This window comes from Melospiza melodia, chromosome 14 (assembly GCF_035770615.1).
Source record: "Melospiza melodia melodia isolate bMelMel2 chromosome 14, bMelMel2.pri, whole genome shotgun sequence".
NCBI lineage: Eukaryota > Metazoa > Chordata > Aves > Passeriformes > Passerellidae > Melospiza > Melospiza melodia.
Window position 1 is genome coordinate 9,841,103 of NC_086207.1, and position 25,343 is coordinate 9,866,445.

General features: G+C 43.6%; 1 long non-coding RNA gene across 3 annotated transcripts; it reads right to left on the minus strand.

The window, feature by feature from the left end:
* Positions 1-319: 319 nt before the first annotated feature.
* On the minus strand, positions 320-25,139 carry LOC134424675 (uncharacterized). 3 transcript variants are annotated; one of them, XR_010029467.1, is made up of 6 exons: positions 25,032-25,139; positions 16,228-16,852; positions 5,419-7,061; positions 4,832-4,906; positions 2,864-3,072; positions 320-2,596 (listed from the first exon to the last, which is right to left on the minus strand). It is a non-coding gene; the product is annotated as an uncharacterized LOC134424675 (long non-coding RNA). The 3 variants fall into 3 exon arrangements; XR_010029468.1 differs by lacking the exon at positions 25,032-25,139 and adding an exon at positions 19,425-19,580; XR_010029469.1 differs by lacking the exons at positions 16,228-16,852; positions 25,032-25,139 and adding an exon at positions 19,425-19,580.
* Between the last annotated feature and the right edge of the window lie 204 nt (positions 25,140-25,343).

The following is a 25,343-nucleotide window of genomic DNA, read 5'->3' on the forward strand; positions in this document are numbered from 1 at the left end:
CCCCCTGAGTTATTTACTGCAGGAAGGTGAAGTCTGAGATCCCTGGCACTGGTCCAGCCTTGTGCCAACACAACTGGCTGCCCTGTCCCTCCAGTAAAAAACAGGGTCTGCAGGAGAGAGTGGGAGGCAGACACAGACAGGAGGGAGGGGCTGGCACTTGGAAAGTGCTCCAGCTCTTGGGCTCAGAAGAGTTAAAGCAACCAGAGGAATAGTAAACAAAAGCAAAACCAAAAAAATTTAAAAAACAAAACAAAACAAAACAAAAAAAAAACAAACAAAAAACAAAAAAAAAAGCTAAGCAGCAGCCCTTGCGACAAAAATGCATTTTCCAAAATTAATGAGATTTTGATAACCCCTCCCTTTTAAAAATAGTGTATTTCAATTTTAAAATGTACAAAGACTAAAATCTTCATAAATATCCTATTAAGAAACTTCTGATGCTGTTTTAGGTTTTCCATTGAAATACAGTGCATGGAGGTTGCCATAGCTACAAGCAAATTTTTAAATAACTGGTTTTCGTCAGAGCAGCTGCAGTATCCTATGGAAAGGAAGATGAAGTGGGGAAGCTGGAAGGATTCTGATCAAATTCAAGCTCCTAATCAAATGACCAAGATTTTCATAAACACAGCTTAGAAACTTTTACTATGGGTCCTGGCTTTTAGAGAAAATACCACTCTGTTGTTGACAGGACCCCGGGAAATGCTGTCAGCAGTGCCAGAGATCTCAGTCAAGAGAAGAGCTTTGTTTTCATGCTGGAAAACACAAAAATTTCCCCTGCTGAGCCCCAGCCTGGTACAAGTCCCCTGGCACAAGGGATGTGCTGCAGCCTCTGCTTGCTCTGAAGGGCTTTCTGAGTGAACTGCTTGTCTGGCAGCAGTGGGGTTAAAAATGCCCCAAGAGCCACAGACTTGTGTTCCCAGGAAAAGCCCTTCCTTGCCTGAGCTGTACAGGGAAACACAGAAAGGAGGAAATGTGAAAAACAAGGGAAGCTGTAAAACACTGGCAGGAGGTTTTTGAGGAGAGGCTGATTGAGGTGGTCCCCAATCCAATGGTGCTGAGAGCTTGCTGGGCATCAGGAGGCTGTTTCTTCTTCTGTAGGAGCTCTCCCTGGCTTGAACAGAGCAGCATTCTGTGCAATAGTGTGAGCAGGAAACAAACATTTCTGCACTGTGGGCACCTGTTTGGGGTGGCCTAATCTATGGACAAGATCAAGAGCCTCCGTTCAACCTGTAGTGTTAACTGTGGCAAAAGTCCTACAAAAAACTTCAAATAAAGTCTTTTTTTGCCCTCAGGCAAGTATGTCTCTGTGTCCATAAAACAAAAATAAATAAAGAATAAAATTTCTCAGCAGAATATCAAGAGATTTAACTCCACCAAAACAGTAATTGAATTGCTGTCTGTGGAAGGGGGAAATGCTTGGCTGGGTCTGGGTGATTTTCTAAACAACAAATTAATGATTGTTATTAATAACACTATTATGATTCTGAAGAAACCATCTCAGTGATTACTGGTTTTATGCACATTGCTTCATTTATCTACCACCTGTTTCTGAGAGGTACCTCCATAGCATCTTAAAATGAAACAGCCTCCTTTCCCAATGACTGTTTGTTTGCTCCAAAATTATTCTGGGGTAAAAGACAAAGAAAAACAAAGGGGAACAAAGTTAGAATAAAACTTTAAATGAAAGTTTAAAAAAGGAAAGTTAAAAAGCTATCATAGCAGATTCTCCTAACAAATTACATATTTTTACTAATTCCAAGTGCTCAAGGAAGTTTTCAAGGCCAGGTGGAATGGGGCTTGGAGCATCCTGGTCCAGTGGAAGGTGGCCCTGCCCATGGCAGGTGGTTGGAAATGGATGATTTTTCAGATTCCTTCCAAACCACACCATTCCATGATTTCATTATTCATAGGTACTGAGGCAGTTTAAGTACTATCTTTAGCACAGAACACAAATTTTTAAGAAAAGATGGAAGAGTCCCTCATTTTAATTTTAGAAGTTAGATACTTCATGGTAGGCAGACACATCTCAGTCACCCAGTGAGATCCTGGCACAAGACTGTTCAGCTGGCTTTGCCCAACATCCCTCTCCACACTGGCAGTAAGTGATCAGAAAGTGAGAAAAAATAATGGCTACCAGAAAAACAACCTAGTAAATATCTTTTATAATGTAAGCTATAAAAATTTCTCTTTGCCAGGGTGAAAAGAGGCTAGCCCAGCAGAGTGAGGGAGGGATGCCAATGAACAGAGAAGTCTGTGCTGTGCAGGTATCCTGTCAGAGGGTCACGCCTTCCTGTATATTTTTAGGCATTAACTTTTCTGATGTAGAGGTTTTTTTCAAGGAAAGAAGCAGAAGATTTAAAAAGCACAGCCTGCTGTATGGCTGGGCTGTCAGGAAACCAGATTGTGAGTGCCTTCAAGCTCCTGACCTTAGTCAGCACATTGTGACTCCACAGCTCTCCAGCCCTGCTGCTCCTTCCTCCCCAGGGCAGGTGAGGCTTGTCAAAGCTGCAGAGCCACACTCACACTCACAGCAAAGTGATTTCTCTCAGCTGTGCAGACATCAGGACTGCTGAACCCAACGTAACTCAGCATTTTCCTAGAAGGAAAAAGAGATGTTAGCCACAAAGATGAGCCATGGTCTGCAAGAGCTACCTTGTCCTGAGAGCCAGAGAGCAGGAGGGGCAGAGGAATCTCCAGAGGAGTGAGCAGTGCACAGGCACTGTCTGGGGAGTCTGAAATGATCTCCTGAGAGCCCTCCCTGCAGCCTGCACAGGGCAAGGCAGAAATGCAGAGGCTGCAGGAGAGGATGGGAGGCAGCCAAAGGGAGCAGTGCTCAGAGCCACAGGGCACCTCCTGCCCTCACCTGCAAAGGGAACACAGCAGCACCTACAGACCAGGGGCTGCTGCAGCTCCTCTCTCTGCGCTGCTCCTCTCCCTGTGCTGCTTTGCTGTTTGCTCCCATTTTGCTTTTCAAGCAGTTCATCAGGCCCTCCAGCACAGGAGGTTTGATTTTTTTTCCACCAGATTCAAGCATCATCTTGAAGCAAGGAGAAGAGAATCTTGGAGGATGAGCTAAAAAAAAAAAAGGAAATAAAATTTTTAAAATGAGGGAGAGAGGTAATACACAACATGCAGGGGAGAAAAGCAAAAAAAAATCTTAAAAGAGATATGCCCTGAGAGAGGACCAAGAAGTGGGGACAGAATATCAGTCGAGGGAGGGGAAGGCAGCAAACCACACAAGCAGTGTGGTGGCACTGGGGCACGCTCCTACAAGAAGAAGAAGAAGAAGTATGTAGGTGTCTGTCCTCATTTGTTTGTTGTGAATAGTAAGCAGAAAACCACAAGTCAAAAGCAAAAAGCATGCAAGAGAACTCAGGTCTTCTCCATTTAAAGTGTTTGGTCTCTCAGTTTGCTCATCTGCAAAATGTGGGTGCCCTGCTGGTCTGCCAGAGCTGTACCAGGGGGATTCAGCCCATTTATTTATTTATTTCAAAAAATAAAGAGAGTGAGATCAGAAGGTGCCATAGGTCAGTTTAAAAGAGACATAGAGAGAGTATATCTTTTTAGGAAAAGCTTTACTTGTGCCAAAAAATAGGTTTTAATCTAAATCAGCAGAAAAAATTAGGTGAAGCTACCTGAATGCTTCTGTACTGAAAAATAAAGTGAAAAATCAGAATTTCACTTTGGATTGAAACATTTGGATAAATCCTCCAGAAGAGCTGCAGTCATCAGAGTTGTGATGCTTCAACTTCTGGTGGATGTGCATGGAGCTGGTAGATTCAGTAAAGATTTAAATCCATTAATGTCCCCTGACGCGCTGTACCTCTGACAGAACCCTGGGACAGGAGGCACTGAGTCATTTTACCTTCAGCTCTGTGACCCTGCACTCCTCCATGGGCAGGCTGGGCCATCCTGAGGCTGCCCCAGTTACAGGGAGGCAGAATAAACAGGAATTGTGTGAGGCAGCAGAATGGGACAGACAGAGGTTGCACTGGTTTGAAACTGCACTCTAAAAATACTTTCTGTTCTGCTGGAAAGGCACAGCAATGTCAGTAGGACAGCCTGGGACTGAAAACTTCTCTGGTTTAAATACATCAAGAAGATGCTTTGTCAGGAAGGGCAAGCAAGCCTGAAAGGGAGCCACAACAGCCTGGCCTAAGGAAGGAACCCTGAGTGGTTTGGTCACTGCAGGGCTGAAAGGCAGCCTTGCATTTGCTTTCAAAATAGCTCTGTACCCATTCATTTTATTCTGTTCTCTCGGTGAGCAGCAACTGTAGAGCACAGAAACATCCAGGCAGCTCTGAGAGAAAAAAGGCTTAAGAATAATGAACCCTGGGAACAGCTTTTTCCTTCACACCATTTTCCACATGAATGCTCTGATCAGAACATATACTTGCTCAGGACACAAATACTATCTAATTTTTTCATTGCACACAGGCTATGACAGGTCCTCATTCATGGAGAGCCCAAAGCTGGACAGAGCTTTCCTGACTCTCACCTAGGCACAGCCAGCTCCATGCACTTGGGAATTTCTGGTAGTGAGATCCCATTTGCAGTTTGCCAAAGGCATGGTGACCTGGGGGTTTGTAGGGGGTGAGTAACCTCACCCTGGGGGTACACACACCCCTCTGGCCCTCCCGTGAGTAGATCACAAGCACCAGCCACCACCAGAGTAAAACAGCCCTGCACGTGCTCCCTGCCTGCAGGACAGTGACTCCTTCACCCCTCTGCACTTTAAATACTTACGCTCAGTTTGAGACATCAGCAGAGCCATTATTAGTACATTACTTACTCTAGGCTTTTGAGGGGAAAAAAAAAGAGCATTACTCACCCCACATTTTTGTTTTTCACATAGATGGGACTCCCAAGAGTTCTGTATTCCTTGGTTTCATCCATGGCCTTGTTACTGCTAGCATTCAGAAACACATAATCACAAAATGATTCTATGCAGGTGCTTTTATTGAAGAACTCTGGGTGTCAGGGGTACAGACCCAAATCTGACTCCAACATGGGTTCGGGATGAACACATTTTTATAACCTTATTGTTATATACCTACCTATTAATTATTAAACTTATATTGTTCTATTCTATACATTGATTTAATCTAAGCATAGATTTTTGTAATTTTCATCAAACCCCCAAAACATCGTTTCTCATTATTCTTGTTACGATTAAACAATAATCATATCCAATTTCCAAAAGTCATTGCATTTAACAATCATATCATTTATCATAGTCATTAAATGATTATACAAAGGCAGTTTTTCATGATCCAGTAAAGCCTAACATTTTCCATGGGCCTACACTAACATTTTCCCAGGGCCAACCAGGCCCAACCTTTTCCAACTGCCCTGAATATCCCGTGATTTTAGAAACATTTTATCCTTATACTATCATTACCACCATGCACACATCACCTTCTGTGCTGCATCACTGCCCCGAGGCTGGGCTGCACAGTGAAGGAAGAGGACGAAGCTTTGCAGCATCCAACATCCACCACACTGCCTGCATCAGGCATGCTGTCAGTTGTTCCACTGATCTCTCTTCTTTTGAAGATTTTGCCAACTCTGACCTCAAATTTCATTTCCTCTTTCTGACAGGGATGATAGAGGAAAATAAAAAGTAAAAATTTCAATATCATCCTTTGCTCGGTTTCTCTATCCTGTTTAATGGATATTCCCACAGCAGGAGCTGTGGAACCAGGGCGCTCTTTCAGGAATTGTAATCTCTAAACTGGTGAGCACAATACATCTCACACAGCTGCAATTGAAACTCTTCAACCCCTAGGACAAAAATTTATATGAAAAGTACATCAGTATGAAGGTACATCTGTATCCACAGGCAACAGTGATTAATATCTGATTTTTTTTGTGTGCAAATACATATTCAGAATGAAAGGCACACAGCAGTTTTAAGCTACTTAGCTGAACATGCTTTTCCTGCACCTGTGGGGTTTTAGCATTTCTATGCTTTTAAGAGCTTTGTAACACAGGGATAAGATCAGTTATGATCCACTTTACTGAGTTGGAAAAATGTAATTTAGGTGTTATTATTGCAGGAAAGAGGTGGAAAGCTCATTGCTAATTGTAACTCTTCACATGCTTAAAGATGACAATTACTTTTCCTGATCCCTGGAATGAAAAATGAAAAATTTTAACATAAGTCCTCCAAGAAAAAACATTAACCTGTGACTTGAATTAATTCCCCCACAGAGGGATGTTTGTGCTACCAAGCCTTCAAACAGCACTTACATTGCCATCACTAATTACACTGGAAACTCCCTAAACCAAACACTTTGGGAGCACATCACCAACCCCAGGAAAGGAAATCTGTGTTTCTATAAGTGAGCTGGTTGGCTGGTGCAAATGAATAATCTTTATGGTCACAGCTTCTGTCAAAAATGGTATTTGGCACAGACAAAGCAAATGAGGCAATAAGTGCACAGCAGTGGTACCAAGAGAGCAGGGTATATTGGATTATCAGTTGGCAAATTTAGTGCTCAGCCCAAGGGAGGTCCAGGTGTTCCACAGCCTAAAGGAGCTCACCAGAGCTGGCCACAGGAGAATGCACCTCTCAGCAGGGCCTGGGGACCATCACCCATCATCATCATCATCCATCATCAACACCATGTCAGGGACTCAGCTGTAACCTTGATAACAGTGAGGGGAAAGAATGAAGCTAATCAAACAGTGGGTAGCACCACAGAGCCCATGAGTTCAGAAGAGATTCAATCACTGCACAGCTATTTATCCTGAGAGAGCCAGGCCTTTGCAGTGACCCCTCCCTGCTGAAATGATTCACATCCCTCGTGCTTCCTCTCCTGCTTGCTGCTATCACCAGAAGAGGCAGAGAATGATCAAGTGCTTCTTTGATCTCCTGTGTATGTGAAGACAGAAATATCCAAGCTGAAGAACTGAGCCCCATGGGTCTGACAGCAGATTCAATTACAACCCATGGAATTCAGTTCTCAAAGCTGAGAATAAATGACATTCATTTTCAGGCTGTCCCAGTAGCTCATTCTCCTGCTGGCTCTCTCCAGTGCCTGGCCTTCTTCCAGGAGCTGTAAAACAAGAGTGAAAACTTCACTGCAGCCAAATCAGCTGTTCCCAGACTGTAGGGCAGAAGCAGAATAATGGCTCCAGGATATATATTGTGAAAAATGAGCTATTTCATATATTCCTTTGACACCAGAAGTGGCCACACACACAGGCACAATGTGCGCTAACGTGTTGCAGAATTCCTAGTAATAAAACAAATGTACAGCCAAGGAATATAACACTAAAACATTTTGCACTTTTCTGGAAGCCTTTGGGGATTTCAAAGCGGTGAGTTATAAATTTCCTTCTTTTTTTTTTATTTTGTTTTCTTTAAATACAACAACATAAACACAGAGTTAAAATCTTCCAGAGTTACTCAGCAATCTTGTTAACAAAATAACCCAACCAGAAGCTGAAAAGAAGGAAATCTGGCACATGTGCAGCCCTGCAGAGTCATCAGAGTCTGTGTGGCAAAAAGGAAAGTGGGAGCCTTCAGCATAACAGCTGTGTGGCTGTGTACTGACCCAACTTTTTAAATCATCCCAGGGTGACAATCCCACCCAAAGGCGTTCTGGGCCACAGAAAAACACTGTCAAACATGCTGGAGGTCAAAGTGACATCTCCCACAGGGAAACACCTCATCACCTCTGACAAACCTAAGGGAAGGCACAAATGTCATTAAACCACATACCCAAAATGGGGAATTTTTGAGGAAAAATAGATGTTAGATGCATATAGGATTATATATAAACAGTGTTGGGTAAGTTATTAAAAAAAAAAAAAAAAAAAAAGATTTATTCAGAACATTGTAAAGATACTTCTTTTTGTTACAGTGAGATGAGGTCTCAGAAAAAAATCTCTTTGGTTTCAATTAAAAGAATATTTGATCTGAAATAAAATATTTGGATGTCAATGGGATTCCAGATTAAATCTTTTTAGCTTTAAAAACTAAATTTTAGGAAATTTACTGAACAGAATGGTTCAAATAGAATTATTTTGGTTCAGCATTGATTTAATTAAGTTATAAGTAAGTATTTTTTTCATTGCTAACACCCCATGCCGCTTTCCCAGTACATCAGGCTCACATGCAGCCCCAGCAGTGCTGGCAGGAAAGGCAGCGGTGTGCCCATGTTTTACAGCTCTAATTGTCTTCTCAGACTGCTGAACCAGTCAACCAAACAACAGAAATTAAAAATATACTTCTTTAACTGTTTCTCTTGCTGGGAGGGAAACCTCTGAACAAACATATTTGCTCAGCAACTGCCATGTGGTACCCACAGCCCAGCTCAGTCCTACCCATCTGTCACTTGACTCTGTGAGACAGGAAAGAAAAATCAAATTAACAAAAGCAACATCTTGCTAAGGCCCTCAAATAGGACAAAACTTCATCTGCAAATTAAAAATAAGGTACTGTAGCAATAAATTTTGCTTGTCTGATATTTCTAATTTGTCACTGGATTACTGCTTGCTAAGATCACTGCTGAGTTAATTAAGCAAGACCTTCACAAGCAGAGTTGCCCTTCTGTGGCAATCCCTCTTCCAATGCCAAGCAGGAAAAACATCTCATGATCATCAATAAAACATCTTATCTTAAAGCAGAGAAAAGGTCAGGAAGAGGAAAGGGTGGAAGTGTCCATCCCTTAGGACAGTGTGCCCATGCTATGGAAAGTGTGACGGTGGTCACAAGGGTTGCAGGATGAAGAGAGAGGCGAGAATGCTGACCTCATGTTCAGAAGGCTTGATTTATTATTTTATTATATATATATTACATTATAACTACACTAAAAAGAAATAGAAGGAAAGTTCTCAGAAGGCTAGCTCAGCTAAGAATAGAAAAGAATGAATAACAAAGGTCTGTGTCCCAGCAGAGAACGAGACCCAGCTCTGCCGTGAGCGGTCAGTAAATACAAACACCCACAGGAGACCAATCACGGATCCACCTGTTGCATTCCACAGCAGCAGGTAACCATTGTTCACACTTTGTTGCTGAAACTTCTCAGCTTCAGCAGGAAAAATCCTAAGGAAAGGATTTTAATGAAAAGCTGTCTGTGACAGGAAAGTGCATGGCACTTCCATAGAGGCACTAGTGGGGTCACACCCCAGCTGGGTACACACAGCTTTGGCACCCATCGTGGCACGAAATGAAAGGGAAAACACGAAACGCCCCTGCATGGGACCCAGTTAAAGAGCTGCAGCAGCTCTGAGCTGCCCAGAGCAGCAGAGCTGAGCTCTGGGGTGCTCCCCAAGCCTGTTGTCCCTGTCCCCTGCCCGGGTGAGGTCCTGCAGAGCTGCCTGTGCCCAGGGAGATGGGAATGCACAGAGACAGCCCCGAGGCAGGGCAACATGCTCTAAGATACAGATGCCTGTGGATACAGATGCTCTAGGATTGCTCCCCTCCCTCCCAGAACCCTGGCATGGATCTGTCCCACAGGTGTCCCCAGGGAGCACAGAACAGCCCAGCTCTCCAGCAGCACACCTGATGGTTCAGTGAAACCCCTAAGGAAAGGTGCAAAAGAGCACATCCTCATAATTCCACAGCCATTTTCCAGGTAAGTTGGCTTTACAGTTTTTTTTAACTAAGTAGGACAAAATGTGACATTTTCTCTTTCAGTTTGCCTGCAGAGTTTAATATCATTGCAGTGCATTAGTTATCTCTCATCTTCAAAAACACGATGCCAGTTTTTGCTTTGACCCTTCATGAACTTCATATGTGACATTCTCTGTCCTTTCACTGTCCTTCCAGGAATAACTCCCTCCCTCTGAGAACCCACTCACTCCAGGATTAAATTCATGCATTTCCAAACAAGAAGACAGCCCATAAAATTATATTGTTCTGCCTTTGCAAGAGCAGTGAGGGGGTGAGTCTTTCCAATGGGCCATAAATTTACTTCTTGGAAAAACACTATTTTGTTCTATTCCAGCAAGGTCCCTTAGTACCTCACAGCTTGGAGATCTTATTACCCCAGATTTAACAATTCCTACAGGACTGACACTTAATAGACAATCATCCTATAAAGTTTTACTGCTACACCAAAAGGCAAACCTTTTTAGAGTGATTGAATAATGTTAACAGCCTGAAGACTGTTCTTCCATGAGCTTTCTTCTTAATTAAATATGTTTTAACAGGAAAAGAACATAAAGATCTTAAAGCCATCAAGTCACTACAATGTGTAAATTCTCTCCATTTTCCTTACCATTCCTTCCTTTTATTCTCTATGCTGTGATTAAAACCTTTATTTTTAGTAAAACATCTGCATTTGTCCAAACATATAACCAAAGAGTGAGATTTTAATGCTTTTTAACCGGTCAATTTTCTACTGCAGCTTCACATGAAATCCAGACACTACCCAAATGAGCTCATCATGGGTGGTAATTAATTAACACAGATAGGGAACTTGAAATAAAATATGAATATGGTCCCATTTCATTAAGAACATAAAGCATCTTTTTCACCCTTATTTCATTAAATACATTTTCCCCACAGCTAGCAGAAAAATACATGTCTCACAGCTACACTGACAGCTGGGTAGCTGAAACAAGAGGGTGAAATAGAAGATTAAGTTATTCTGGAATTTTTGTGTTTTATTTTTTTAAGAGGAAAACTCACAGCCAGAAAGGAGCACAGTGGCACCAGAGGCAGGCAAACACTCGAGCCCAGCAGAAGCTCTCAGGCTCAGCTGTGCTGGCTGTGACATTTCAGTGCAGACCGTGGGCTGCGCTCTGCAAAGCCAGAGTGTCCTGCAGGGGAGTTTGCTCACTGGGCAGGTCTGCCTCGAGCAGCCTCACGTGTGAAAACCTCTGCTGGTGTCATGAACCCAGAGCTCAGCCTCTAAAACCCGAACACTTGGTCCTCTCCGTTTAAAAATTACCTATTTCTCTGACTTCACCCTTTTCCCACTCAGCCCAGGACAGGCAGCCTCATCTGCTCTCACAGCAATTCCTGTGTCTGTAGGAGCTGCCTGGGGTGCTGGGCTGGGGGGAGCTCTCACCTGGGGTTACCTCCCACCAAAAACAAGGGCTACATCACACCAAAAACAAGGGTTACCTCCCTCCCACCAAAAAACAAGGGTTACCTCCCTCCCACCAAAAAACAAGGGTTACCTCCCTCCCACCAAAAACAAGGGCTACCTCCCTCCCACCAAAAACAAGGGTTACCTCCCACCAAAAAACAAGGGTTACCTCCCTCCCACCAAAAACAAGGGCTACCTCCCACCAAAAACAAGGGTTACCTCCCACCAAAAACAAGGGCTACCTCCCTCCCACCAAAAACAAGGGTTACCTCCCACCAAAAACAAGGGTTACCTCCCACCAAAAACAAGAGTTACCTCCCTCCCACCAAAAAACAAGGGTTACCTCCCTCCCACCAAAAACAAGGGTTACCTCCCACCAAAAACAAGGGTTACCTCCCACCCACCAAAAACAAGGGTTACCTCCCACCAAAAACAAGGGTTACCTCCCTCCCACCAAAAACAAGGGTTACCTCCCACCCACCAAAAACAAGGGTTACCTCCCACCAGAAACCATCCCACCCTTTCTGCACTGAGCAGGTCTCCTTCCATCATTCCCTTTCTCAGCAGAGCAGCTCTGCCACAGATTAGGGATTAAAGAAAATCTTTACTCTGGTGCTTGAGTACAAGGTAAACACTGCCATATCCTAATTTTTAATATTGTAAATCCCTCTCAGTACAGCTCATACGCAAGTTTACAGGCAGAGTGCTCACACACAGATATTTCTGTGCTCTATAAAGATCAAGTTCGCCCACGAAAAACCCAAGGCCGAGGTTTCAGCTCAGAGGCTTAAAGAAAAGCCTCACCTAAGCTCTGCCCTTGAGCTCTGCCAGCATCATCAGCTCCCATCAGAACAGACACTGATGCCAGGCACACCCTGCTCCCAGGCTCTCCCCAGATCAGATGAGGAACTGTAGATATTCTTCCCCCTGAACCCTTCAGGATGAAAAATAGAACAAGCCCATAACACCTTTGGCCCTGCAACTACACTTTCATTATTCCCATACCACAGAAAAAAAATTATATTTTCATATAATTCTTATATGAAAAAAAAAAAAATTCCCATCTCATGATGAATCAGATTAGCCCAAACACTTATTTTGGGTTGTCCAGAAACAAGTGTATTTGTTCCCAAAATGCTTTCTGGAACTGCCAGTTATTTTCTGGCTGCATTTTTAATTTTAAGAGATAGCTACATTTCTATTGCCAATGCCTATTCCACAAGTAACAAACATTCAATTTCTTCTGCTGTAGAATTATCTCACTCTGCTTATCTTTAGGTTCAATTCTCTTGTTTCCATTTTAATCAGATTTTCCAACTCAGTATTTTGTGCAACAAACCATTTTCCTTCATGGCAGATAAAAATGATTGTATATTCCTTTTCATTTTTTTAATGAAATGAGTGTTATTTTTTTACCTAGAACTTACTGATTTTTTTCTGCATTTTTTCACTAAATTGAAGAAAGAATACTTGGCAAAATACACACCCACTAGGCATAAATCACTAAGAGAAAACAACATTTACACTATCAGCTATCTATATACATTACACCTAGTAAAAACACTAGTATCAAAAGTGCATAATGAAAAGTTATTTATTTCCTATTTTTAAAAAGTTCTAGCTGAAAGCAATAATAAAGACTTCTAATACTAGTATTATTTTTAGTAATCACTATACCATTTACTTACAGTGTAGAATAGTTTCATTTATACTCAGCCACAATAAGTCACAGCCCTGGAGACAATTTCAGCAAGCTTTATGTATTGAAAAATAGAAACTTTTGTGGGCTCCATATTCTGGCTTTTTTATGTGTGCCTTGAGATGACAGGATGAAACCTATGTAGAAGAATGTGGCAGTCTGAAGCACACACTGTGCACATTGACACAACTGCAGTAACAGCTGTACTGACAGTGCCCAGATGTAAGGAACTGGAAAGCCAATTTTCAGTGTGCTAACAAGGGCAATGAGAACTGAGATGCTAAAAGCCCTTGCAACTGCCCAACCTCTACCTATTCTTTCTAATTTCAGCAGTAAAATTTTACTGTAAACGAACAAGAAGTGTCACACCAGCTGACTGAGGACAAAGGAAAAGTCCTAACTCCTCAAAGAGCTGTCCCAAACCCAGTGACCCTTCTTTGCTTGGTCAGGATATCTGATTACCAGGGCGTGCTGGAGGTGACAGATGTGCTGTCTCCAGCAGGTGGGAACTGCTCGGCTGAACTAATTCCTGATAAATGGAGTGGAAAAGCACAAGCTCAAAATGACTGGTCAATCAGTATGTTTCAGAAATAATCTAAACACCCAAAACAGGAAGATATAAAAAACAACAAACAGGAAAGAGTGGATGACCATTTCTTATTCCTTCCCAATTTACATATTTTTAATAACTCAAGAGTACTGGCAATGTTTCTTCTGTTGAAAGTATGCAGATCCTTACAGAATTTATCACTACATAACTACTAGACTATACTACTAATAGAAAAATGGTTACACTCTGAGTAAGCAGGTAAAAAACAAACAGGCAAACATCAATTAATCACATTTTTGTAACCCTCCCATTATTTAAAAAAAGTAATGTCATCATCACCTAGCAAGGAATTTACTTGGAGAAGCACAGTGCAATAAACAACTGCAAAGCTAGTAATCCATTAGAAGCCAGAGATTTCTTCAAACAGGTTTTTTATATAAACACTTAAAATACAATAAGTTGCTGCATTTATATTGTAACTGTACTGTAGTTATTGAAAATGAAGTGTTCTAAAGAGCAAACCAACCCTTCAATACCTGCGTGGTTGCAATAATGCACTGAAATAAAGGAGTTTAACATCAGAATAATGGAAGAGCTCGAGCAGAGCGGAGCTGCCCTCAGCTCAGAGGCACCTGCCAGTGTGAGAGCAGCGAGCTGTGCCCTTGTTAAGGGACCTCAGCCCCGCTCCACTGCCATGGGACGGCTCAGCCCAGGGGCTGCGAGCTCTGCTGCCAGACCGCAAACCAGGCCGTGACCCGTTGTGTCTAGAACATGGAAAACTGGGAGTTGGTTTCTGGAAGCTTCCAGGGACTGCCTGCAGGTGCAGCTGGCTCCTTTTGGGGCACGAGGAATGGTCCAGGATTTTTGTTTCGTTTGCATCCATTAGCAAAGGCTGAGGAATGTTCCCCTACAGCCAACCTGTGGGCGCCTGGTGATTTCCTCTGGGGTACACTCACCTCCTGTTCAAAATTTTACATCTTGCTCCCTGAACTCATCAGATCTCATTTTAAAGAAAATAATTCAGGTGTTATTTAGATTCAACATGATCACATCCAGAATATTTAGGCAAGTATGTTGTCTACAACTAATGATTCGATGAACAACTTAAGATCACCGGAGCTGCCAACAAGGACCTGGATACCCAGTGTATATTAAAGGTTTAAAAACAGCTTTGAATCAATTTTTTCAGGCTTCTCCTTGATGCATCCCCCACGACCATCCCAGGCAGTCACTGATATATTTGAAACCTCTGTCTTGCAAAGGAGTCCCCCCTGGAACCCCAGGCCCTTGTCCTGCTGGCAATCCTCAAACTCCCTCTCCCAGAGAACTCCGGGCCCTGCTCACCCAACAACACTTTGAAGTCCCGACCCCAAAGCACATTTAGCTCAAGTCCAGGTATTTGAAAAGCTGCAGAAGAGAGAGCAGCTGGTTTTGCCCATGAAATTGGGGGATAGATCCAGCAATGATAAAATCTATTTCAATAATGAAAACTGGTGTTCATCCTCTCTTTTGGGAAAAGATGGATAATGTGTTCATTTTGACTAATAAAAAGACATGTTAAAAAGACCAGAATATTTTATCAAAATAATTCACATTTCCATCACCATTTCCCACAGAAAAACATTAATTCCAACATTCTCCTAGATGAAGATGAAATGCAACCAAAGCTATGGCAATTAGTATTTTTAATCCACTAGCCAAAAGGAAGAAATCATAAGAAAAAAGTTATTTGGTTAGATCTGGAATAATTTTTAAATTATTTTCTAAAAATAAAATACACACATTTCAGATACATTACATAATATATTTTGGCCTAAAACAAAAAATTCTTCTTCTTTTGCCATTGTTATTTATGCATGTGAGAAATTTAAAAAATGCAAATAGGGGTTTTTCTAGGAAAAAAAAATGAAAGTTTAATTCTCAAAATTCTAAAATAAATTTACTTTTTGATTATTTACCCAAGACTATTTTCTGCCCTCAGGTGAGCTTTGTAAATAATTTCAGCTCAGTCAAAACTGCATTTTTCAGTAATCAAAGTAATCAGAAAAATGAAAGAGCAACTGCCTGTGTCTAATCACTCTAGTGACGGGAGGGGTGCTGCCTTATCCTGCAAACTCCAGAAACCCTTCCCTGCACCCGCCCACAGGGAATTTGTTGGAAATTCCACCACAGAAGAGCAGAGATTTTTCCATCCCTTTCTTCCATGCTGCAAAGCAAATTTGGATGCTTTAGATAAGCCAGAGGCACATACAAAAATAAAAATAAACCATTTCAAAAAAGTAAAGAATTGATGTGAAAGAAAACCCAGGACAGTTAGTCAAACTCTTCTGTTACAACCAAACATTTTAGTTTCTAAATCAGTAGCATTTGATGAAAAGAAAAAAATACATATATCAATTTACTCACATCCTCTCCCTGTTTAAAGAGTTGTTATTAAGTGGGTTAAGATAGAAAGTTAAAAGAAAAAAATTGATATATAGAAATCATAATTCCAGAAAAATATTAATGCACATAATGATACCACAACCCCTTATTTCTGAATGCCACTGCATTTGGAATAACGTCACAACAGCATTAGAAGGACAAGAGAAAAAATTCCTACGTGGTGAAGAGAACCACTAGAAAATGTGCAGATTCCCTGACACAACAGTATTTAAAAGTCATTCAAAATTTCTCATTGCTTTAGCATAAATATAACTCAAAATTACTTCAAAGACATGATATTCATTATGTTGCATTTACAGAATGTAAACCCATCAAAGCCAACAGAACTGTCCTCGTTCAAAACTGGAGGAATTGAGGAAGAAGTTGACATTTTGATTCAATCTTTAATGTGCAAATTACCTTTCACATGTACAAAGTGTACTGGCACTCAGGCAGAAGACAAACATGTAATAAATCAGCTTACATTTTTTTCGGCTCTTACTCACAGTGGAATTCCCAAAATTCATTTTATTTTATCTTTTTCCCACTCTTCAGCTTTTTCTCTTCCATTTTTCTTCCTCCTCTTCAATCAGCACATGTTTGCATTTCTCGTTTTCTATTTTACACTTTGTTGTCTCCAATGGAAAGGCAGACAGACGGACAGAGAGCAGGGACAGAGGCACTGCCAGCCCAAGGTAACCTCCTCGGACTCCCATGCTCTGCAGGATCTGATTCTCTCTCAAAAACATTTTAACTTTATAAAGGGAAGGGAATCAAAACTGATTTGCATATGGGTTCATTCCATCTCTGCAGCTCACATGTGCGCAGCTCTGGAAAGTCCCTCTCTGATTCCCGGGCTGATAAGGAGCCAGGAAGGTAACGCAGCCCAGCAGAGGGGAGACCTGCTTTGCTGACCTTGCAGGAGGGGCACACTCCATTCACCGTGCTCACAGGGCTCAGCTGGGACACCTGGGTGCTGTTTATCCTTTGGGTTTCAAGGCTCAGAGCATGCAGCAGAGTTGAGGGCCGGAGTCAGAGAAACCCCCACTCCTGAGCAGGAGGAAGCTCTGGTCAGGCGCTCGATACTTCGGCTTCCTGTCTGTACACTACGCGGTCTCATCTGGGGAAATCCTGAAAACATTATCAGATGCCTGATAAGCTCTTTAGCTTTCAAGTACATAGTGATTCAGTTTCGGTCAAAACCTCATTTGAATACAGTTTTAAAGTCTAAATAAAAAGTGAGACCCTAAAGGAGAAGACATTAGACTTGCAGCCTAACGTCTGTGCATCCAAAACAATGTGGTTGATGTTTGATACCAGCATAAACAAATCTGTATTTCCATATCTGCACCAAGATGGTCAGAGCATGTGTTCAGGTTATTAAAAAGGAGTGGAATGAGCTGTCTGGCTAATTAACACTTTTATTTATCCACAAACATAGCAGAAGCAGCAGTACAGATTCCTTGCTCCATTCCAACGTTGTTTACCATTGACATGAGGCAGATTGTTTCTGAGAGAAAAAAGTTGCTTAAAACTTCAATGCCCGCCCCTCCCATGGGCTTTTCTGGAAAAGCTGGCCAGTGACAAGACTTGTTTTGTTCCATATAGACTCCTATTTGCCTAGTATCAAACAGATTTTTTCCAAACCCCGTTAACAGACTCAGAACAGGTTGACAGCATTTAACCCTGTGGATTTAGCCCTGGAAGAGTAAACATCCACCACCTCCAACACTTTCCAGTTCAGATGGGTATTTTGAGGAAAACTTGAAAGATATTTATTGTTAATAACCACAGTCCTCTGAGTGAGTACAGAAGTTCAGGCTGTCCATACTCAGGGTAGAAATATCTTTTGTTTCACCCCAAGATCTGGTTTACAGATCTTCAACCAGGCTAATACACAGGTTACAATCCACTAGAGCAGAGGTTTCAGACACAAAACCACTCACCATTTTAAAATCCACATCAAAATATAGAGATCCCAAAAGAATGTGAAACTGGGATTTTGCTTTTCAGCAGCATGAGAGATCTGATGGGCTAAAAAAATACCATTGTATTTTTTTATACCTCAGATGCTGCCCAGGGTCACAATTGTGCACAGAGAAGCCAATATCATCCTTATCAATAAGGATGTTTAAATGGATTTGAATGAGTCATTGCACAGGAAGAGAGGAACAGTGAAATCTCAGGCTGGGATTCATCTGTGTTTGCAGTGCTCACTCATACAACTTTCAAAATGCCTCCTCACTCTAGTCTTGGATTTAAAAACTTCTTTGTAAAAGACACTGAAGTAAATGAATACATTCCCTGCTGAGCAGTATGTCCTTGCAGGTTCTTTACATAAAGATAATTCAGGTTTCCTGTGTCCCAAAAGGAGCGTGTCACTGTGTGCATGTGTCACAGCTGGATAACCTCAAGCACAGAGCAGCTGAACAGAACCCAAGCCCCTTGGTGAGAGCAGCACTTTCCTCAGCCCTTGGCACATCCTCCAAGCAAAAGCAGGAAAGTGAACAGTAAAGCCAAAACATCTACAGAGGCCTTTAGAGAGCAAGGATGACAGGACAGGTTCTTCACTTCACCTGTGAAGCAAATGCAGGGGCCAACAGGGGGCAAGGAAAAGAAGGTTAGTACAGAGTGGAAGGGACTGGCAGTATGTTGTGCACTGCTCCTGACAGCTGACATCAGTCAGGACCATTTATTATCATCTCAGCATCTCATCTGGAAAGTTTTGAAATTAATTTCTTTTTTGACAAGAAGTCTAGATCTCAGCCTAATTGAGTGGCTGGAATCTCTTGAGGCAATATTGTGTTAAACCAAACAAGGTAACACTACAGCCCTGAGTGCAGCACTCTCAGAAACACATGCATGGTGATGCAGTGCATTTGAAGGACACTAAATTACAGCCCAGGTGCCAGAGCACCTGATAATTCCAGCTTCTCTGCTCTCTTTACTGCTGCTCACTGTGTTCCTTATCAAGAGAGGAAGCTGCCTTCCTTCTTTCACCGAGGGACAAGGTCCTCCCAGAAGGGAGGATCTCTCCCAGGGTAGTTAAAATCTTTACAGAAGAATAAAACATGCAGGCATCAGAGATAAATCATGTCCTGTATATAAAATATCTTCCACAAAAATACAGCCTTCAGAAAGCAGAGTAGACATACAGTCATTTCATGCATGATTTCATAAATCTTTCATCCCTGCTTAGAGTATTTCTTTGTGACTGGCAGTGAAGTATGAGTTATGAATTCCAACAGGAGCTGGAGCTTAGTCTCATTGAAAAATATGGCAAAATCCTCATTACTTTTGAAGAAACTGGAATTTCTCCTTCAATACTCTTAAAAGCAACTTTCACTTTGTTTCTCCTGAGAGGTTAGTGCTGTGTGTCTTTTGCTATACAGAGCCTTTTACACATACATATATTATTCTTTACTTTTGTGCATCTACTTGTCTGGTTTCTTTAAGCTGAATTGACTTACAAATTTTATGAGCTCTCCCTCTGATTTCTGTCTTATTGCTTTAACACCCAATACATTGAAGAGAGCTTGAGCTGACAGAGAAACTGAGGAAATACTTTATAAATCATGCACCTTTCATGGAGCACTTGGCACATTTACAAAGGCTGTGGTCATATCACAAGCCAGGTAGGATTTGATTAGCCATTTCACCACCCACTGTGACAGGCACATAAATTAGGACACCGTGCTCCTACCTCTTATGCAAGCATTGAAGAGCTGTCAGGCATGCCTGGGTAGCAGAGAGGAGAGGGAATGGCAGAAATGGCTCTTCTGGGTGCTCCTGATCCCCTGTGCAGCCTCCAGAAGCCAGAGCTCACAAAAGAGGGAGGAACATGCCAAGACAGGAGAGCTGCAGCACCCTCCATGAGATGTTTTTCTAAACTGGGAAATGTTCCCAGTAGGAAATGCCTGCAGAGATTCCTACAGAGGCATTAACCTTCCCCCTAGAGCCTGTTTGTGTACACGAGTGCATGTACATGCACATATTTCTTATCCTAAGAGAAGATTTTTGCTCCCCAGTGGCACAGAGGGCCGGGTGTTGCCAGAACAGCCCACAGCCCCTGCAGCTTTGCTCTGTGTCCCCCATGACAGCCAGATTGCTTGTCCCCATGCCTTAAAACCTGCCAGCGTTGTTCTACTCAGGTTTGTCATTCCCTTAATTATTTTCCTGTGACTGGCTTTACATCTGTGAAAACAAGAGTCTGAGAGCAAGTGCAATGCAGCCAGACCCCACAGAAACCACAGTGCACCCAGAGATCTGCTCCCACACCTGCACCCTGGCCCCCGTCTCCTCTCATGCCTCCCTCCCTGGGACAAGTCCTGGGGTCTCCTGCATCCTGCCCTTGAGACAGACAGTGCTCCCTGAGATGAATGCAGCATTTCAACAGGTAAAGTATTCCCCTGCCAGCCAGCTCAAGGGAAAAGAAAATGATGCAAAGCAGCACCAGGCAGCCCAGTACAATTTCTCTCACAAGGTTCAGAAACAGCTTCACTTTGCAGTCAGAAGTCAGAAAACAGGAAGGTTTCAAGTGAGCTACTAAGGCAGGAAGTGAGTCAGCCCTGAGCAGGAGGGACAGCAAACAGCAACCCCTGCCACCACAGCCAGCCCAACCCCTTCAGCACAGCCAGGCAGGCACAGCCAGGGAGGCAGGCACCAGAGCCAGGGGGAGCAGCCTGAGAGCAGAACACATCAGCAGGACAGGAACAGAGAGGAAAAGAGACTCCTGTTCTCCAGCCACAGCCCAAAGGAGGGAAGGTTTTATCCATCCAGAGGGCTGTCTGCTAACCAGCCTTCCTTCACCAAGCCACCAGCCCATCCCCTGCCAAGGCCTCTTGTGCAGCCCTGCTCAGGAGCAGTTACAGGAGTCCTCCAGAACAGCTCAGCTCTGAGTGGGATTGCAAGTCCCCTCGAGCATCAGAAATCTGAATCCTGGCCTCTCACACACTCATTTAGGTACTTTCTGTTGGAAATAGAAACACCAACACTTCCTCCTCAGCTGCCATCCCACTCTGCCTGCGTTTCACACGAGACAAAATTGCTCTGGAAATGGTCCCATCAGCCTCCTCAGGATAAGGAGGCCAAGGAGCATCTTAGCTTAGGGGTGGAGAGGTCTCTAGCTGCTTGCCTAGAAACAGATGTTCACCAGAAAATTCACCTGCAGCAAACAGAAGAACCATGAGCCACCAGTGCCACCCCAGCTTGGCAGCATATTATGGCAGCAGTTCTGAGGATCTGCATGTTGGGGATAGGGACAAAAGAGGCCCCAGTCTTTTTCTGGGTGAACCTCCAGGCACAAAAATCACATCCAAAAATAGAACTCAGGTAGGGAAGTCACACAGGCAGAGTTAAAATGAAACTCTATATACTGGACAGCATTCCCCATCACATAAAAATGTAGCACTCCTGGATGCAGTGCCTGGAACAACATTTGGGCCTTAAGCCTGGACAGTCACACAAGCACTGAAACCCTCCATGGATAACAAATCCCCACCAGCTTTTGCAGGTTCCAAAAGTGGGTGGAATACTTAAAGAATTAGCTGTTCCACAGGTGATGCATGTTGTTCCTATGTGTTGTCCTCTGTTTCAAACATGTTGTTGAAGATATTAGGAGGACAAATGATGTTTTACTCTGTACTAATCAGAAAACTAGGATGCTAATCCCAACTGAAAAAAAAAACAAACCTGGAGAACAGACAGAATTGGCTGGGTTCCAGCACTAGAAAAGGCCCTTGCCTGTCTGCTTTTCCTGATAATAATCTTCTGTTAAGCAACAAATCACTGTAGCAAAATTCTTAAGAATCACAGCATGGTCACACACACCATGTGGGGGAGCCAAGACACAACTGAAGAATAAGATGAGCTTCCTCAAAGCAAGTAGATCTCAAGGCAAAGCATTTCCAGATCCTTCCTAGCTTCCAGAGAAACTCAGACTAAGGCATGGGAAGCTATGCACAGAAAAAAAGCACTTCAGGGGAAAGTTTTTAATCCTTGAAAGAAGCTGTTAAGAACTTATTATCTGAACAAAATAAGGCTGGAGCAAGACTGGGTAGAAGGTAAAAAGCAAAATCCAGAACCTAGTTGCAACTTGCAAGTTTTGAATAACTTCCAGTGCAATAATCATTCCTAGAAAAGTGCTGTGCTGTTGGAATACATTTTTCCACAGGAATGTTCCCACTCATTTTCATTTTGTTTTTTTTTTCCTCACACATGCTTTGAGAGGTCAGCACACTCTTGGAACCAGGAGGCATTGCATTTACAAAATGAAGTTTTGTAAACTACTTTACATAGCAAGGTTTTTTTAAGTCAGCTTTGGAATTAGAAGTCTTGGTTTCATAAAAGGGGACTCTTAAACTGACAATTTTAAATACCTTAAAAAAATATATAAGCTCCTTCACAAAATCCAGGAGAACATAATAAGCTCTACTCCCAGCAAAGCAACACACAGCTGCTAAAAACAGCTCTCAAAGGCTGTGTATTATTTAAGAAGGAATATGATGGACAAGGACTATACAACACCTAAACAGCCTCAGGAAGAAGAAGCAAACAGTACAGACAAAACTTTCAAGCTGAGAAGAAGTTCAGAGAAAAGAGCTGTTTGCTACTGGATATGTTTAGGTGAACAGAACTTGATACATTCCCTAAAAATAAGCAGAATTTATCAAAGAGAATCACAACTTATTTCTGCTGCCTGAAGTTTTCACAAGCAGCATCTACCAGAAACCAAATTGTGGTTAATCGTATTTTTAAAAGTAGATTGCTATCATGCTGAATGAAGCGCAAAATCCTCTGAACTAATAAATCCAGCAGCACCTTGTATTTGATTAAAGAACCTGATGATAGGTGAGTTAAACATGATGTTAATTTATTGATTCTTGAAGCTGGAATGATTTTGGTCACCTGGCCTTACAGAAAACTGAATCCAAATAACAGCTGATTCATGCTTGGTTTTCTCTGCTTTTTGTTCTCATTCCAGAACTGAGTCATAGAGACGTTGAAGAACCTGCTCTGGAAGAACATCCAAAGAAAACACCCCTATTTCAGAACCAGATGTTCCCAGATGGGGACATTCCAGCACAGAGGGTGCCTGTGCCTGCTGCGACCTGCCCTGAGCGCAGCCTGTCGCTGTCACACACGATGGCACAGGGGGCCAGCTCTGGGTCCCTGCCCTGAGCGCAGCCTGTCACCGTCACACACGATGGCACAGGGGGCCAGCTCTGGGTCCCTGCCCTGAGCACAGCCTGTCGCTGTCACACACGATGGCACAGGGGGCCAGCTCTGTGTCCCTGCCCTGAGCACAGCCTGTCGCTGTCACACACGATGGTTCAGCAGCACAGGGGGCCAGCTCTGGGTCCCTGCCCTGGGCACAGCCTGTCGCTGTCACACACGATGGCTCAGCAGCACAGGGGCCAGCCCTGTGTGCCTGCCCAGCACAGCTGCCCTGAGCACAGCCTGTCCTGTAGGAGCATCGGGGGTAGAACGGGACGGAGATGAGAGATCTTTGAAGCCAGGTTATGGAACTTGGGGTTAATTGCAGCCCCTGCTAGAGGGCCAGGATCATACTGGGGCCGTGTCTCAGCCCAGCAGAGAGCAAGGAAGGGGAAGGTTTGCACTGCCCGCCCCGCTGCACTGAGGGACGGCTCCTCTCCTCCGCACCTTCCCCAGGGCACATGCACGCTGCAGCTGGGAAAACACTGTGAAAAGGGAACATCTCCAGTGGGTTTTCCTAAAACCCACTGACATCCAGCAGATGGCTATTTACAGAAGAGTAATACAGCATGTTGCTTAGACGTCAGAAGACATTTGAGCAGCAGTGGAGAGAAAAGTAAAGTAACAAACAGGGAAGGGCCCCCTCCGTGGCTGGGCAGCCACCGCCCGGGCCCCGCTCACTGGGAAAGCTCTGCTTTTGAAGGAAGACTCAGGCTTTGCCTTGCGGGAAGACAAGGCTGTGCATCCCGCATCCAGGAGCGCTCTGTGCCTCGCTGGGATCCGTGTTACACACGGACTGTGGTGCCCCCAGAAAGAGACGGCGTGATGCTGCAGCGCCCGCGGCTACCGAGCCCGCCCGGCCCCAGCGGGGCTCCCCCGTGCCCCCGGTTTCACTGGGCACCGCGGGGCTGTCCCTCGTCCCCGGCCCCAGCGGGGCTCCCCCGTGGCCCCGGTCCCTCCGCAGCCGGGGCTCCCCCTCGCGGCTCCGCTCGCAGTCACGGCCGCACAGCGCCGCCTGCCGGGGCTTCTCATCCCCTCCGCCACCTCTGGGTCACTCCCTCCTAACAAGAGGAGGAAAAGGCTCCAGGAAAGGGGCAGCAGGACTGCTTAGCTACACGGACCCTGCAGGGACTTCGTGCAGCAATAAACCAGAAATGGCGCGTTCTGGGGCACATTAACCGTTTTAAGAGCTATGAAGTTTTGTGCGGAAGAAGCCATGGGTTTTGTGTGGAAGTTGCGAGATTCACGGCTTTGCTAACCCTTGGGAGACCAACTGCCTCCAGGCTTCTCATTTCTATTTTTAAACAACGGAAGATAAAAAGTGCCCGGCTCACAGACTGCTCCCTGTAGTCACAGGGTACAGGCACTCTGAATTCCTTCGTGCCCACTCGTATCCTCCATTCCCCATTAACGAGGGGATGAAGCCGTCACAGCCACCTACACCGTGTGCAAGGCACCAAAGGCAAGCAGCACCACGGCAGCGATTTCAGGCTGCAGGAGCTCTAACAAGGCTGTTACCATGGTGCCACCCACTGCCAGAACTCTGCACACACGATGGATTGTCTGATGTGCACTCGAGTAACTTCACTGAGCCTGCTAAGAGACTTTTCATGTGCATCTCCAAACTCTCCTTACAGAAGTTCAGGTAAAGGCTTCAAGTGACTCTTACAGAGAGAACACAGTTCTTTTGCAGTGATAACCCACTGGAAAGGTCCCTACTCTGTGCATTTCATTACAACCCTGAGCTCCCAATCACATACCCATGAGATCTGTTGAAGACTGCCACCACGCAAGCATTCATTTTCATTACAGCCATGCATTTACAATCCCCAGTATGTCAGATCTTTGCAGGAAGTATAAACTGATTAAGCAACTGGATCAACCCAAACATTAAAAGCAGTTTTTAGTAAGATCACTGTTGTGGAGGAAAGTGCTTAAACAACATTTTGAACTCTCTCAAGTCAGTATTCCTGAAACGCCCCAAGAGAAAATAGAACTTGGTAAGTATCAAGAGCTGTGTGGGTTATAGCAACATTAAAGCAGCTAAGGAAATTGATTTTTTTAGTCACCAGTAGAAGTCAGTGTTAACACCTACCTGAAGCAATACAAAATTCCCAGTACTCCTGTGCTAGCACTTCATAGGCTGACATGGAGCAGGCTTGCAGCTCTGAGGCCATGAGTTTACATTTTCCAAAGAGAAGACAGTGCCTTGTGACTGGGAACTCTTGGAGTCACCAAGAGCAGGAAACTCCACCCACAGATAGAGTCTCACCACAGCTTTGTCCCAGGAATGTGCATTTCCCTTTAATCTCAGTCAGAATTGAAGAATAAATGAGGAAAATAAAAGCCAGCTGAAACAAGTGGAATTTTCTAATGAATATTTACAAAATTAGGCTTTGTAAAAGCT